A 13909-nucleotide genomic window follows, 5' to 3' on the forward strand; every position below is an offset into this window, starting at 1 on the left:
ATTAAACACCGTCCCCGGCAACGGCGCCATTTTTGATCGAGTCCATTTCGTTTCACAAATTAAGCATATGTGGTCGTTGGTCAATGGTCGATACAAAACACAATTTATACTTCACAAACAACTCTACAATTAGTAAAGAGGCAAGTAAAGGTCGGATCCCAAGGGACGGGTATTGAAATGAGAATTCTATTGTAACTAGTAGTGTCTAAGGGGTGTCACAAATTGGGTTGATGTAGAAGGTTACTAAACTAAAATAGCAATGAAAATAAACTAACAAGGTAAATAAAATAAGGGGTGTAAACAATTGATTAAAGGCACTAGGGTGTCATGGGTTCATAGGGGAATCATGGGATATGATCATACAAACATGTTCTCAAATTATAAGCAAGCAATTATTGTTGTGATGGATTGAGTTGGGTTATATCTTACAATCCTAGGAAAGTTTGGGTCCCGGAGCCGAATCAATTAGATTGTACAACACCTACAAGTCGACTTAATCTTCCCTACTCAACAACATGCATGGTCTAATGAGACTCGAGTTGGTTTATGTCTTACAAGTCTCATTGAAAAGATAGAAGATGGTAGTAAATGCAAGGATTCATAGTCTTAGCATTTCATCAAACATAATATGTGCATGAGTTGAGATCAAAACAAGCAAGCAAATAAACCATGAAAGCATATTAATTTAAGCATGAATCATTCCCCATGTTGGTTTCCCCTAATTACCCATTAATCCTAGCAAGAGACTACTCACTCATTATCATATTGATCATGCTAGAAAGGTTGTCAATCATACTAACATAGTGAAACATGATGAATAAATGAAAGTAATTAGCAATAATTAAAAAGGGATTAAGAGATTATACCTACTAATGATTCCAATAATAAAGCAAGAATAATAGAAGTACTTGAATCCTAGATTGAGAGGTTGTCAATCTCCCAATAATAACCCAAATAATCTTCAATTACCCAAAATAAAGTAAGAACAAGAGAGAGATTAAAGAACTAAAACTTGGATTAAAACTTGATTAATATTTGATTACAATATTGAATAGAGATTTGATTGATATTAACTACCCTAATTATTGATAAGAAGAACATGCTCCTCTAATTAGACTAATGGGGTATTTATAGTGAAAATTAGGGAGGATGCATTAGGGTTAACTAAGGGCTAAACTAGTAATTACACTTTTTAAAGTTGAGCAAGGAGACTCCGGTATTCTCCGAGAGAAGGGCTTCTCTTATCGTGGCTTGAAGAATGAAAACGTGCTGTACTGAAATCCGTGCGGATGGGAGTCGGGACGGCCGGATCTGGGCTGGAGAATCCGAGCGGATCCTTGGTCAAGACGCTCGGATTGGCAAGGGGGAATCCGAGCGGATTCCTTTGCGGGACGCTCGGATTGGGCTTGGACGGACGGACGGATTGTGTACAATCCGTTCGGATTGTATGGCAGCATCTTTTCTTCTTCTTTTCTTCCCTTTTCTTCATGAATTCCTTGGGGATTTCCTTGGGGACTCAAGGATCCTTTTCTCAACATTGCTCTTCTACTATGCTATGTACAAAGGCCTTCTAGTCTTGTCTCTCCTTGATGCTTGGTCATTGAATACGATCAATTTAGCCTCGTTTTGCCATGAAAATGCAAGATTCTTACTCCTTTCCTACCAAGGGATCAAAATCTCAAAGAATATGCAAAACAAAGAACTAAAGATAAGAAATGACCCAAATAGGCACTAAAAAGCATGAAAACAATGGTAATTCGGGGGCTAAATATGCGCCAATTATGGTCACATCAATAAGTTCTTCAACTTCATCTTCATCCCCTTCTTCTTCGACGTCTCTGTCATATTCCCCTTGACCTCTTTCCACTGTCACTTCGTATACATCTTCATCATCTGTATCTTCCAACAAAATCGGTAAAATTGAGTGATCATTCACAACCACATCTTCTTGAAAGACACTTTCTTCAATAGGAGCATCAACTTGTGATCTTGCCTTGGTTTTAAAAACCGCGGACCACTGAATACCTTGATTACCTTTCTTAATGGTTGGATAAGGAGCATAACAAACTTGATCGACTTGAAAAGCTGCCACAAATGGGTTATGTCCACGAAGTTTCTTTTTCTCGTTTACATCTACAAGCCCATAAACCTTATGGATACTAAGTCCTTGTGGGGAATTATCAAGCCAATCACATTTAAACAATATAACCCTATAAACCCTTTGCCCGGCATAATAAGAAAGCTCAATTACTTCATTTAGGGTTCCATAGTAGTCCAACCCTTCAGTTGAATTCACAGAAACCCCATTGCTTAACGTAGACTTCGAAACATCAACTCCCTCCTTATAAGCTCGAAACTTATAGCCGTTGATGGAATACCGTCTCCAAGACTTCACCATGTTACTAGGACCCAATGCTAAAGCTATTATTAGATGATCCTTCAATCTATGAACCTATGAATAAAAAAATGTTAATTAAGTTGTTATATTTTTTTCAATATCTAATAAGAAATCTAAATATATAGTTCAATTTCAAAGAAAATGTATCATCACTTACTTGATTTCGGAACCATTTCGGAAAACTTTTCTCATGTGATGCCCAAACATCATCAGAGGATGTGACATCAGGAAAATTGATTTTGATATGTGCCTCAAATTCCCTATAAGTAGGGAAAGCATGTTTTAGTTATGTATTAATTACCTATAAATTCGATCTAATTTGATAATTAAAAAACAATTGAGTAATGATGAAGTATTAACTTACTTTTCATAAGTATCTAAAAAATCTCCACAGTTCCTTAGCACATAAAAATGAGCTTCTTCATACTCTTTCTCAGTTAAGTACCTCTGTATACATTTTCCGGTTGTAGTTCCCATGTCATCATTGAATAACTCAGGTAACTTAGATTTCAACTGGTCATCGGAATTTACACCAACATCTAAGTCTTTTGCTTTTGTGTCAATGTGATCTTCGAAATAAAAAGAACAGAAATTTGAAATTTCCTCTAACAAAAAAGCGTTGCATATTGAACCCTCCACCCGAGCTTTGTTGCCAATATTTTTTTTTATATGATTAAGAAATCTCTCAAATGGATACATCCATCGATATTGAACAGGTCCTCCAACTTTTGCTTCATAAGGTAGGTGAAGAGGCAAATGCTCCATGGAATTGAAAAAAGACGGGGGAAATATCTTCTCTAACTTGCATATTATCTCCGCAATGTTTGACTCTAGACGTTCCATAGAATCAACTCTAATCGTAGAAGTACACAGGTCTCTAAAAAATTGGCTTATCTCAGTTATTGCATTCCAAGGACCTGTCGGGAGCAACTCTTTCAAGGCAACGGGGAGTAGTCGTTCCATAAAGACATGACAATCATGACTTTTCATGGAATGTAACACCATCTTTTTATGGTCAACACACCGACTCAAATCTGAAGCATAACCATCCGAGAATTTTAAGTTAGCAACCCAGTCACATAGAGCCTTTTTCTCCGCGTTTGATAAAACAAACCTAGATGATGTGGTCCGTTTATAGCAAAGTTCATTAAAGTCTTCTTTACCCTTAGTGTCAAATTTAGTTTTACCTGGTACAACCATGATGGTGTTGATAAGCTGTTCAAAAAAAATTTTCTCAATGTGCATAACATCCAAGTTGTGTCGAATCAGCAACGTTTTCCAATAGGGAAGTTCCCAGAATATGCTTTGTTTCCACCAACCTTCATTCTGATCTTTCAATCTTTTCAATTCTTTATCAGAAGCATCAACTATTTTAGGCAAGTCTTTTACGGATTCCCACACTTCATCACCCGTTAGTTTCGATGCGGCTATGCGATTCTCAGTTTTTCTGTTTTTAAGAAAATGCTTACAATTGTCGCGGAAAGGATGATCAGGTGTTAAGAACTCACGGTGACAATCAAACCAACAAACCTTTTTGCTATTTTTAAGCCAAAAAGATCTATGATCATTTTCTGGACAATAAGGACAGGCACGATATCCACTTGTGGACCAACCAGAAAGCATGCCATATGCCGGGAAATCGTTGATCGTCCACATTAATGCAGCCTTTAATTGAAAATTTTGTTTCTTAGAGACATCATAGGTGTCCACGCCGGTTTCCCAAAGTTGTTTCAACTCTTTGATCACCGGTTGGAGGAAAACATCTAAATTTGTTTTCGGATTCTTAGGACCGGGAACTAGCATGACAAGAACAGAAATTTTCTCTTCATGCATAACCAAGGAGGTAAGTTGTACGGAGTCACAATCACGGGCCAACAAGAGTATTTCGTCCCAAACTGCCCAAAAGGTTGAAATCCATCCGTACACAAACCTAGCCTAACATTCCGGGGTTCACTTGCAAAATCTGGATGCTCTCTATCGAAATGCTTCCACGCTTCTCCATCACTTGGATGTGCCATTGTCCCCCTTTCTCTTAATCGAGAGTTTTTGTAGTGCCAACTCATCTCACCTGCTATGTGCTTGGTTGCATATAGTCGTTGTAACCTTGGCGCAAGCGGAAAATAAGTTATTGGTTTACATGGAATTCGCCTCCCACTTGAATTCTTTTTACCTTTATACCGAGATGCACGACACTTTGTACATTCTTCAAGATTAGAATTTTCCTCCCGAGAAAAGCATGCTTCCATTGATACATGCATCAATCTTTTCATGGGGAAGTTGGAGTCCCTTCAGAACTTTTTAATCTCATTAAAATTGCGCGCCATTTGATTTTCCTTTGGAATTATGTCACCAACGAACGACACAAAACTATTAGCGCATCTAAGAGATATGTTGTTCTCACATTTGATTGATAACAACCTAGCAAATTACTTGCTTAACAAACTCATATCACTTCCCTCAAACACCGGTTGTTCAGCTTGCTCTAACATTTTAAAGAACGAAGAAACTTGGGGGTTCGGGGTTTCATAACGCACTTCTTCATCGTTAAGGTCATCAGGATTAAGTCGATCCTCCAAAATTTGGTCAACAGTATCACGCAATGCATTTTCCACGAACTCACGGTAAGGATTCTCACTAGCATTTGTACTAGGTAGTTTCTCACCGTGATACGTCCATACATAATAATTATCGGCGAAACCATACGACCAAAGATGAATTTGAACATCTGCTTTCCTTTTAAAACCTAGGTTTTTGCATTTCTTACACGGACACCTCATTTCACCTAAATTCTTGTACTCACTACTTCCTTCCGCGAATTTAATAAACTCTTTCACCCCCTCTGCATATGCTTTCTTGGGTTTCTTTTTTTCGTCTAATCTTTCATACATCCACTGCCGTTCTAATCTTTTCATGTTATTATATATCTACACATTTATATATGTCATTAAAAAAGATAATAACCTAACAACAATCAAAATCAAGCATAATAAACAATAATTTAACATTTTAACCAATATAAATATTGTATTTCTTTGAATTGGGTCCTTATCACTCCAACCTAAACCCATCAATGTACGTTTTAAGTCACTAGCAAACATATACTTGTGATTTATTAATGAGAAAAAAAATTCGGCAGCAATTCCCATCCGTTCTCCAAATACACAATATAGAATAAATAATTACTCTACATATGCATTTAGAGAACATTAAAGGAATTGTCACCAAACTCTTTTCTCATTAAAAAATCACAAGCACATGTTTACTACCTAAGTGACTTGGTCAACGCGCCAATAGATACTGACGGTATATCCGTCAGGAAACTTTACTGACGGAATTTCCGTCACACGTCCGTCAGTAACCCGTGTTTTCTGACGGCCTCTTTTTTCCGTCGGTAGGGCCGTCAGTAAGCCGCGTTTTTCTTGTAGTGTAATGACTTCATAGCAAACTTGACAAAGGTATTTCTATGGGTATCGGAAATAAAAGTTACCTCCGGATAATGCAAAAGTTGATTAGTTACCGGAGTAGAAGGTGTTGTTGCTCCCATAGAAGGTTGTTGTTGTTGTTGCACTTCCAAGTTTGGTGTTGCTACCACCATAGCCAAAGCTTTCTTTGTTTGAAGAGCCTTTTGCCTTTGTGAGAGTGCCTTAGCCTTTGGTGCCTTTGTTGCTCCCTTTGTTGCACCCTTAGTCCTTGCCATTGATGAACTAACCAAGAAAAGAGTGAAAAATCTTCACTTTGTAGTATGCCCAAATCGATTTGAAGGTGAAAGGCTTTGCCTTTATGAAAACAAAAATCGACTCAAAGGTTGAAGATTTTGTTCTTGGTTTTGATTTTTGTTGAAGAAGGAGTGATTAATTTGTTGTTGGAAGGGTGGTTTGATTTGATTTTGTTGAATGTTGTTGAGGGTTTTTGTTTTTATGATGGAGAGGATGAGGGTTTTGATGTTGTGGGTAGTGTTTATGAATGAATGAATGAATGAATGAAGGTGGGAGGGGTTTTAAAGAGGCCGAAAATTTCGAATCTGCAGGGGCAATCCGTGCGGATTCTGCCCTATCCGTGCGGACTCTGGTCTTTCTGAGTTTTGCAAAACTCGCCTAAAGACGGGCGGATTTGTGACAATCCGCTCGGATTTGCTGAACACGGGACGGGCGGATTTGCTCAAAGACGGACGGATTTCTATCCAGAGAAATTTGCTTGTTTTCCTCAGCTGCAAAGATGGACGCCTTTTTCCCAGGACGGACGGATTCTTCAAGACGGGCGGATTTTCAGAAATCCGCTCGGATTCTTTAACAGTCAAGAAAATTTCAAAATTTAGCTCAGTTCAGGACGGGCGTCTTTTCTGCAGGACGCTCGGATTCTGTAAGACGGGCGGATTCTCAGGAATCCGCTCGGATTCTTCCTCTGTGTACACGGATTGATTCCACCCGTGCACAGCGCATTTCCCTTATCATTCTTTCATTCTTTCTTCAAGTCTTGTGTTCTTCATTGTGGGGGCACTACTAAGGCATGGATAGCCTAGGCAATTGCCATCCCCACACTAAGGTAAAGCACTACACATCAATTGAAATTGTTAGTCCCTCCCTCACTTCTCTCTTACATGACAATTATTTTGATCAAAGTAAATAAAAATCCAAAGATGACAAAAAATGCAATACAAGAATTGAAATGTAAGTTAGGGAGTTAGAAATATTTACAAGTGGTGGTTTAGGGAGGACTCCACCAAACTCTCATTCTTGATGAGATGTCAAGGGGGCATGTCCAAGGTGTTGTTGATGTTGCTCAACACCTTGAAGAAGTAATCAAAGGCTTGTTCATTATCATGGTAGAGGTTCTCAATGGACCGTGGCCCTTGTTGTTGATCATGATCGATGGCATGCCCAATGTAGGGATTAAAAATCCCTTCAAATTCGTCGTCCCAAAGACCACAAACTTCGTTGAGTTGATCATTGAAAATCTCTTGCTTAGATGGAGACAACTCTCCCAATTTCTTCTCTTGGCCAATGAGGCCATCCTCTTCTTCCTTGGTTGATTTTGATGAGCTTTACAAGCTCTCCTTGTCACAATTCACTTGCTCTTTGAATGGAGCATCTTCAATTTTCTTCTTCCATTGGAGTTCCGATTTCTTCCTTTCATCCTTTCGGCTATAATGATCAATCATGAAACATGGCTCATGCAAACGAGGAGCTCTCATAGTTTTGTCAAGATTAAAAGTTATGCTTTCATCTCCCACTTCTAAAGTGAGCTCACCATGTTTCACATCAATTACCACACCGGCGGTGTGTAGGAAAGGTCTTCCTAGGATGATTGGAATGTTGGAATCTTCCTCCATATCAACAATGACAAAGTCCACCGGGATGAAAAACTTCCCAATTCGCACGGGGACATCTTCCCATATCCCTAACGTTGTCTTCGTCGATCTATCGGCCATTTGGAGTGTGATGTTGGTGCATTTAAGCTCTCCCATCCCCAACCTTTTACTTACCGAGTATGGCATGACACTCACACTAGCCCCTAGATCACATAAGGCTTTGTTGATCGTCGTGTCGCCAATGGTACACGGTATTGAGAAGCTTTCCGGATCCTTTAACTTTGGAGGTGAACTCCCTTGATGTATTACACTACTCACCTTAGTGAAGGCGATAGTCTCAAGCTTCTGGATCGACTTCTTCTTTGTGAGGATATCTTTCATGTACTTCGCATAGGCCGGAACGTGATTGATTAATTCCGTGAAAGGAATTGAGACTTCTAAATTCTTCACAATTTCCATGAATTTTCCAAGTTGATCATCAAATTTGGGCTTGGCTTGACGACTCGGAAAAGGAAGTCTAATCACAATGGGCTCCTTCTCCTTGGCCTTGTCTTCATTTTTCTTTGAACTTTCTTCTTTTGATGATTCTCCATCTTTGGAGTTTTGCACAATTTCTTCCTTTTCACTAGCTTCCACAACTTCATCCTCAACTTGCTTCTTCGGTGCTTCATACCTTGTACCACTTCTCAAGTGAATGGCACTAACCGTTTCATGTCTAGGGGGATTACTTTGAGGTGGTAATTGCCCCTTTTGTCTTTGTGAGCTTGAAGATGCTAGTTGAGTCAATTGTGTTTCCAACATCTTGGTGTGAGCTAGAATGTTGTTGATGGTGGTTTTTTTTGCTTGGCTATCTTTTTGCATTTGAGTGAAAAATTCTTGTTGGTTCTTTTGCATTTGGAGGACCGCTTTTTGGACATCAAAACCTTGGTCATTTTGGTGATTGTATGGATTTTGATTTTGGTAACCTTGGTTTTGATTGTAAAAGGGTCTTTGATTTTGGTTTCTCATGGGTGGTGGAGTGTATGTTGTTTGAGGGTTTTGAACATTTTGGCTTTTGTATGAGAGATTTGGATGGAATTTGGTGTTTTCATTGTAAAAGTTGGAATAAGGGGTACCACTCTTGTATGCTTGGAAAGCATTCACTTGTTCATTTGTTCCCCTACATTCACCTTGGTTATGTCCCAAAGTTCCACAATTCTCACATATCCCACTTGGGACTGATGAGGATGCCGTCATGGCATTAACATGATGCTTCGATGATTTTGAGTTTTCCTCAAGTCTAGCCATAGCTTGTTCAAACTTCAAGTTGATTGTGTCAATGTGAGCGCTAAGTTGAGCACCCAATTGAGTAACGGAGTCCACTTCATGCTTTCTTCCTCTAGTAGCCTTACGAGGTCTACTATATTGTGAGTTAAGGACCGCCATTTCCTCAATCTTGTTCCATGTTTGATTGTCATCAACTTCGGTGAACATTCCATTTGATCCCATATTGAGAATGTTCCTAGAATCTTCATATAAACCATTCCAAAATTGTTGCACCAAAAACCATTCGCTAAGTCCATGGTGAGGACATGAGCGAAAAATACCTTTAAACCGCTCCCAAGCTTCATACAAAGACTCTTCATCCCTTTGCTTAAAACCCGTAATTTGAGCTCTTAGCATGTTGGTCTTTTCCGGTGGGTAGAATTTTTTGTAGAAAGCTAGAGCCAACTTCTTCCAAGAATCTATTCCAAGGGTGCCCTTATCAAGGCCCTTCAACCATTGCTTTGCGGTGCCGATTAAGGAAAAAGGAAATAAGACCCATCAAATTTGGTCTTGAGTCACGACCGTTTGAGAGATAGCATCACAATAGTCGCAAAAGGTTTCCATATGAGAATGAGGGTCCTCACTAGGCATCCCCCCAAATTGGCTCCTCTCAACTAGTTGGATGAAGGCGGACTTGGCAATAAAATTTCCGGTGAGATGTTGCGGTGTAGGAGTACCATTTGGTAGATTCTCCTCGGTGGGTACGGAGTGTGACGAGAATTTTGGCATTGTAGGTGGATTTTGTGGGGTATTGTGTAATGGGTTTTCTTCTCCTTCTATTGCGAAAGGATTGACAAACTCACTAGTGAGTTGAACAACTTCACCAACACCTCTCAAATTCCTCCTAACAAGTCTCCTATTGTTCGTCAAGGTTCTTTCGATTTCACAGTCAAAAGGTAACAAATCACCTTGTAACCTTCTAGACATGCAAAATATCAAACAACTCAAAAACAATTAGAACAAACCTTGAGGAGTTTTACTTCCTCAAGGCGAAGAAAGACACAACTAATTACAATAAAAAGAAATCTAAATCAAACAAACACCGTCCCCGGCAACGGCGCCATTTTTGATGCGATCCCGCTAAGTGTTCACAAATTAAGATGTGGTCGTTGGTCACGGTCGAATCAAAACACAATTTATAGCTCCACAAACAACTCTACAATTAGTAAAGAGGCAAGTAAAGGTCAGATCCCAAGGGACAGGAGTTGAAATGAGATTTCTATTGTAACTAGTGGTGTCTAAGGGGTGTCACAAATTGGGTTGATGTAGAAGGTTACTAAACTAGAATAACAATGAAAATAAACAAGCAAGATGAATTAAAGGGGTGTAAACAATTGATTAAAGGCACTAGGGTGTCATGGGATCATAGGGGAATCATGGGATATGATCATACAAACATGTTCTCAAATTATAAGCAAGCAATTATTGTTGTGATGGACTGAGTTGGGTTATATCTTACAATCCTAGGAAAGTTTGGGTCCCGGAGCCGAATCGATTAGATTGTACAACACCTACAAGTCGACTTAATCTTCCCTACTCAACAACATGCATGGTCTAATGAGACTCGAGTTGGGTTATGTCTTACAAGTCTTATTGAAAAGATAGAAGATGATAGTAAATGCAAGGATTCATAGGCTTAGCATTTCATCAAATATAACATGTGCATGAGTTGAGATCAAAACAAGCAAGCAAATAAAACATGAAAGCATATTAATTTAAGCATGAATCATTCCCCATGTTGGTTTCCCCTAATCACCCATTAACCCTAGCTAAGAGACTACTCACTCATTATCATGTTGATCATGCTAGCAAGGTTGTTAATCATACCAACAATATGAAACATGATGAGTAAATGAAAGTAATTAACAATAATTAAAAAGGGATTAAGAGATTATACCTACTAATGATTCCAATAATAAAGCAAGAATAATAGAAGTACTTGATGTTTGATTGAGGGGTTGTCAATCTCCCAATAATAACCCAAATAATCTTCAATTACCCAAAATAAAGGATGAACAAAAGAGAGATTAAAGAACCAAAACTTGGATTAAAACTTGATTAATACTTGATTACAATATTAAAGAGAGATTTGATTGATATTAACTACACTAATTATTGATAAGAAGAACATACTCCTCTAATTAGACTAATGGGGTATTTATAGTGAAAATTAGGGAGAATGCATTAGGGTTAACTAAGGGCTAAACTAGTAATTACACTTTTTAAGTTGAGCAAGGAGGACCCGATATTTTTGGAGAGAAGGGCTTCTCTTTTCGTAGCTTGAAGAAGACAATCCGTGCTGTGAAGAAATCCGGGCGGAATAAGGTCGGGACGGGCGGATTGCACCGTTGGAATCCGAGCGGATTCTGGGGAATCCGGGTGGATTGTGGAGGAGGAATCCGAGCGGATTCAGGCAAGGACGCTCGGATTGTGCTGGGGCTGGACGGACGGATTGTTGACAATCCGCTCGGATTGTCAGTCAGCATAGTAACTTCTTCTTTTCTTCCCTTTTCTTCATAAATTCCTTGGGGATTTCCTTGGGGACTCAAGGATCTTTCCTCAACATTGCTCTTCTACTATGATATGTACAAAGGCTAATTCGGGGGCTAAATATGCGCCAATTATGGTCACATCATCGATCACCAAGAAGAAACTCAAGAAGCTGATCAACCTTCATCCGCCATGACTTCTGCTGAAACCAACAACATGGTCCTTTGACTCCTAGCTACCGTGGAAAACTTGAGCACTCGTCTCTCCCAAGTTGAGGACAAAATGATAACCGCGAATTTTACCACTTCTGATATTGAGCAAAGGATTAATCTCCTTATAAGCCGACTACTTGCCAACGACAAAACCAACCCTAGTTGGAAGCCTACCAAAACCACTAAAGGAAATCCCCTAGGAACGCCACCAAACAAAACCAGACGACCTCATAGGCCATTCCCTGATTTGGGTATGCCTTATGCGTAGGGATGGCAACAGAATCCAGATCCTGCCCAGATCCTAAGATCCAGATCCTACGGAGCGGATATAGATCACAATATTTAAGATCCAGTGGATAAGGATATGGATCTGGATCGTATGGTCGAGATCCAGATCCTACCCTTAGATCCATTTTTATTTCATTTTCTTAAAAAATAAGTTTAGCTAAACAAATAGTAAAATTATATGGTTAGTTTCTTTAATTTTTTTCATAAATCAAACCATGATTTTTTCTGATTAACAGTTTTTATCGTCAAAGGGCAAGTTACCATTACCTCCCTCAACAAACAACAAAAACAACCCTCCAGAAAACCCTACTGGACAGGCATGAATCTTTTCTAGACTGCTCTCACCTCATCTCTCCTGACGATGAGAAAATCCATGCAATTGATGAGGATGGCATACAAAGCACTATAATGATGCTCTCCATATCCATCAACAACATATTCTCAAAGCTGCAAGTGGCTATCGATGATTTGAACACCCGGGTAGCTAATTTGGAGAAAAGAGTCGGTACGACCGAAAATGAACCTAACCGCCAAGGAGAAAACCAACCCTCCGTTCACCAACCAACAACTGTTGAAAATGAGGAGTCATCCGATGGTTCCCACATCCACGAACCTATCAATTCAACAAAGAAATCACCTCACCAAAATCCCTTTCAAAATATCAAGCAACATCCCAAAAACATCCCATTGACAACGACCAAATCCTGCTTTCGCCCAGGATTGACAAAAACAAAAACAAAGCTCACAAAAACATCCCAAAAAACACCAATGTGGGAATCATTGGAAAACATCAAAGGGTATTCACGGATCTGGGAATAACATATGGCACCGCTTTGGAGATACTTGCTTCAGAAGGAATGCTCCAACCCGTTGGTCCGACTCCGGACAAACCTGAACACAAAAGAACCCGATTATGGGATAGTAATGCCTATTGCCAATATCATCAAGGCAAGGGCCATGACACCGAAGCCTGCTTCGAACACAAGCATGCCATTCAAGATATGATCGAGGCTGGCAAAATTATAATTGCACCTCTCAGTCAAGACAATCCTCCTAAATGTCTCAAGTCAAACAACAAGGTTGAACGTTCTCAAAGGACATTCACCAATCTCAACACAACCTATGCCGCAGCTGTAACACCCCGTATTTTATTAAGTTGGATAAAATTCTTTTAATTGCTATTTTGAATTTAATTACATCATTTAACGATTTATATATATATATATGCTTAGCTAATTAATTAATTTCATCATAATTCGATACGTTAATTTTAATAATCATTAATAAGTTTATTTAAAGTTAGTTCGAGTTTATTGAAATTAGTTCGAGTTTATTTATTTAATAATTTCCGTTTCTTTACGAGTCCTTATGAAAGTTGTTTTAAGTGAACCCGAGATGGATTTTGGGAACAAAACCGTCCAATTAGCTATTTTGAGCTTATTTCACTAAATTAGCAATTTTTATTAATATCCGTTAGTTTTGTAAAAATCGCTAATAATTCCGATTCAAGCTGATATTGTATTATTTAAGTTAACTAGCTGAGTTTATTTTTTCAGCTTTATTTATTATAAGACGGTTGTAGGTGCTGAGATAGACGGTCTGGTAGAAGATTTGTTAGTCATAAATGATTAGTTCAATCGGAAAAAGGTAACAATGATAGGTTACTCAATATTACTTGTAAAATATGTTTATTTCGAATCTTTGGTTAGTCATTTTTATAATTAAGACCGTGTATAATTATATATAGGGATCCTTATGGATGTTAATTAGTCAGTTGTATAGTTGAGACGGTGTATACTGATATGTGGAGATGATTGAGACGGTGTATACTGACCTCTAGGGATCATTTGGGATGCTAGCTAGTAAGTGGTATATTTAAGACGGTGTATGCTGACATGTATGGATTGT

General features: G+C 38.8%; 1 non-coding gene across 1 annotated transcript; it reads left to right on the forward strand.

Moving 5' to 3' along the window:
• Window positions 1-9261: 9261 nt before the first annotated feature.
• Window positions 9262-9368, forward strand: LOC141650666 (small nucleolar RNA R71). Its single transcript, XR_012546685.1, has one exon. It is a non-coding gene; the product is annotated as a small nucleolar RNA R71 (small nucleolar RNA).
• Window positions 9369-13909: the final 4541 nt, after the last annotated feature.

Source organism: Silene latifolia, chromosome 3 (genome assembly GCF_048544455.1).
Source record: "Silene latifolia isolate original U9 population chromosome 3, ASM4854445v1, whole genome shotgun sequence".
NCBI classification, from domain to species: Eukaryota; Viridiplantae; Streptophyta; class Magnoliopsida; order Caryophyllales; family Caryophyllaceae; genus Silene; species Silene latifolia.